Source organism: Apaloderma vittatum, unplaced genomic scaffold, assembly GCF_000703405.1.
Source record: "Apaloderma vittatum isolate BGI_N311 unplaced genomic scaffold, ASM70340v1 scaffold7011, whole genome shotgun sequence".
NCBI lineage: Eukaryota > Metazoa > Chordata > Aves > Trogoniformes > Trogonidae > Apaloderma > Apaloderma vittatum.
The window spans coordinates 6,021-9,965 of NW_009698404.1; the positions used below are offsets into that span (position 1 = coordinate 6,021).

Here is a 3,945-nt window from a genome sequence, read left to right on the forward strand (position 1 = left end):
GTATATAGCATAACTTCATTCCTTTTTCCCCAATGTGAATCAGATTTATTAATCCTCATTTCAAGCCAAAACTTTGTTCCTCGTTAATAAAAACACCTGTAACACATGCTCGGCAATACTACGAAAAATGTAATTGTGAAAATTGTCTATAAATAAAGTGTTTATGTAATTTTGTATTTGAAGTGCTACATTGCTTGATTACTGGAATGATTCTGGGGTTTGTGCATTTATAAATGTATGGGAAGTAATGCCTAGACATTTCCGTTTGTGTATAATTATGCTCTGTAAACCAGAATCTGTTATTTGTTCTTATGTTGCAGATCATTCACAAAGTGTTACAGAATATTTTTCAGCAATAATTTTGATTCTAGTAGCCCTATATCTACCTTATAATACATCACATAATAGCAGTAGCATATATTGATCCTTTCTAGCAATGAAACCGATTAAAAGGAGATAACAAGCTTATTTTCTAAAACACCTGGAATTTATTCTCAGTTCTTTTCCAAATGTTTCCTGTAGTATTTTATTTTCCATCAATATTAAATTGGATCTTGTTGAAATAAACACAAACCCTCCCGTGGACTCCAGAGGTTTTACACAAAGTTTGAGTGAACATGCTGTGTCTATTCCAGTTAATTGTATTGCTGACTGCAGTGCACGGTAGTAAACCAGTACAATGTTTGGAAAATCATATTAATTGCTATTTTTAAAAAGTGAATACATGCTTAATTTTATTGGTCAGACTGGTAGACTACCTTCTGAAACTTCAGCTGAAGGTATTTGTAGTCTCCAGTTCAAGCACTGAACATTTTCTAGTTCCCTTTGCTTCATTGGAATAGGAATTGAGATTCACAAACCTAAAAGCTTCAGGCTTATTCTTTGTTCAGTTTTAAAAAAAAAATAACTTGCAGATAATACCTACAAATGTGGTTTGACTGCAGAGTGCTTCCTGCACCGTTCTGGAGTCGAATGCTGCATGCTCTGAATGTTTTTGGCTGGGAAATCATGTTCCTCTAAAGTAAAATCAAAATCATATACTTGCATTGGAGTATAAGACTGTGAAACAGGAGAGGGGTGTACGTAGGCTGCATGGCCTCAAGTTACACCGGGGGACGTTTAGACTGATATTAGCAAAAACTTCGTTACGGAAAGGGTTGTCAGGCACTGGGACAGGCTGCCCAGGGAAGTGGTGGAGTCACCATCCCTGGAGGTGTTGGAAAGAGGTGTAGATGTGGTGCTTGGGGTCATGGTGATCATAAGGGTCTTTTCCAACTTAAATGATTCTGTGCTTCTATGGTCATGCTCTAAGAGCACTTCACAGAGGTTTAAAATCTGCATAGCATGCAGTACAGGAGTTGAAAGAAATGTGATACAGCAGTTTTAAATTATTTCTGAATCATGACAGTATTAGAAATTAGAAGGACTAGTATATGCTGTCTCTTAAAGCTGCATGCTAACAGCTTTCTGCCACTGGGCAAGATAATAAATTACCAATCAATTTAATTAAAAATGGGCAGATTAGTGGCAATTAAGATGATACTTCCTTTTCAATTCTTGCTGTCTTTGGAGAAATGGATGCCTGACATAAATTAATGCTAATGCTAAATCTTGACAACTTTTGCTTTGGAAGTTTGTACATGATAATTATAACTATACTTGAAAGAGGTATTATCAAGTTATCTGGAACTAAATAACTATTTCTTTCTTATATGGAAATATTAATTCCACTATATGATATTTTAAAGACATAAATATTAACAATATACTACCTTTATGTTAGACTGGATAACTATGTCTTTACAGTCAAATTTACCTGTGAAATTCTGGTGCAGAAATTTCAGTAGAAGTCTTGCATATTCTGATGAAAATTCGCAAAATTATTAGGGGGATGTAAAGTACAGCAGCTGTCTTTGTTTTTTAGTTTTAAAAAAAAAGACAGGAAAATTTTTCTTTTGTGTGTTAACAGTAACTTTGAAAGCTTTCTCTTTTTGTTTTTTTTTCACATTTTTTTGTAACTCTAGTTTTATAGCTCTAGTGTGGAGGTCTTAATCACTGAGGATTTTGCTTTAGGAACTTTTTCCCCAGATGTTAATAGATTTATACAGAGCTCAGTTTGCATTCTGTTCAAGGAAGGGGAGGAATTCTGCGGAAGCCTTGTTGAAACGCATCCTTGAGTGGATGTAATTTCAAAACACCGGTCAGACTAACATAGCTCTGTTTTTCTGTCAAATGGTTTGGGCCCAAGTATACAGGAAAGGTGTGTCTGGATCAAAATCACATAGTGTGCCTCACTTACCGTTTGTAAAGGATGCTTGTATTGCAAGTATTTCTTTAGTAAAAAATTAAACCAAAAGACATTTGAAAAACCAGGATGAATTTGAAAGTATTTGCTGTTTTCTGAAAGCAGTGTTACAAGAACAAGATTCTGAAAAAGTTAAATATCTCAGTGAGGTGTTATGAGACCCAGGACAACAGTCCTATTCTAGTTCATGGGACTCAGGAAGTGATGCTGACTGCCGATGAGTGTAAATCTACTTATTTTATTGACACAAACCCAGATGATTGACAGATAAGAAAGGAATTAGTTTTTTTAGTTTCCTAGCCCTGTTTTAGATTCTGTATTCAGTATATGTATTGTGAAACATATCAGGGTATTTCTGTGATGTCTAAATGTATCTTACTATACTGTCCTCACCTGATAGTAGAAAAATGACTGTGAGACATGTAAATCCTGAACTCTAAGGAATTATTCAATCTGCTGTCTGTGTTACTGAATCAGAGGTACCATTACCCTGGTCGTCCACGTTTGTCACTTTGCATATCAGATTTTTCCAGCAAAGCACATGAGCGCTGGGGTTTCTTACTTACGTGAATTATCCTCCAGGGTTTTGTCATGGCGCTGTCTTTGAAACCGGGAAGTTTGTGGGAAAACTGTTTCTTTCCCTTTGATGAATGGAAAGACTGGAAGACGGAGGCATTTTTATGAAACCTTCCTACAACATACTTCTCAAAATAGGTTTATTTAACTGCTTTCTCCCCTTTTCAGTGTAATTGAGATCCTATCCAAATAACACATTTGTATTTTATGCAGGCGTGTGGTGTTAGATGCCTTCAATGTTGGAGTGTTCTCTGTATCTCATGGAACTATGGTTAAACTTCTGTTTAGGGCAGTGGTTGTAGCAGCTTCCAGACTATACAAAGCAATGCAGGATTATTTATTTCAGTTTGGATTTCAGTGCACAGTTCTGTCTTCTTCCAAGTTTCTTGCCTTATCTTCTCTACTCTGTGAAGGCTCAGGCTTTATTTGGTAAGTTTCCTCTGCTGGAGTAATTTTTAGAATTCTTGAACTTGATAGCTTTTTTTTCATCTTTTTCAATAATATTTTTCATTACTTGAGTTTCTTGAAATTAATGTTTCAAGAACTGATTCTATTTATAGTTTCTTTGTAACATATTTCCCTGTGTTTACTATAAAGCAGACAAGTTGATTTTTAGTGCAAAACAAATTATTTCTGTCAATTCTTTCTGTGGTGCACTTTGTGGGTTCAGATTTACAAAAAAAAAAAGTACATTTGAAAAAAATCAATATATTGTATCTTGAAGAATTATTAATTATCATATTATTCATTGATCATCAGCTGAAATACAAGAATTGATGTTGGATATATTGGATATATGAAACATTTGAATAATAATAGCCCTTGCTTGTTGCACTGTTGCATTTTGCCGGTAACTAACTAACTAACTGTGTTTTTTTCTTAAATTTTGTTACATGATCTTGTAACTCAGTCACTGGGGGTAAGTGGCATGGTTTTTTAGTTGCAGTACCAAAGAGTTTATTCATGCAATGTGACTCCTGTATTTAGTAATTAATTTTTAAGGACAGGATTATGATTTTTGAAGTGGACCCAGACTGATGTTTACTGAAGACAGGAGGCATTCC

The 3,945-nt window shown here is 34.9% G+C and overlaps 1 protein-coding gene across 1 annotated transcript in view; it reads left to right on the forward strand.

The window, feature by feature from the left end:
* LOC104280364 (diphthine--ammonia ligase-like) overlaps positions 1-3,945 on the forward strand; it is a gene marked incomplete at its 5' end in the record, with an annotated part of 8,999 nt that overhangs the window by 2,791 nt on the left and 2,263 nt on the right.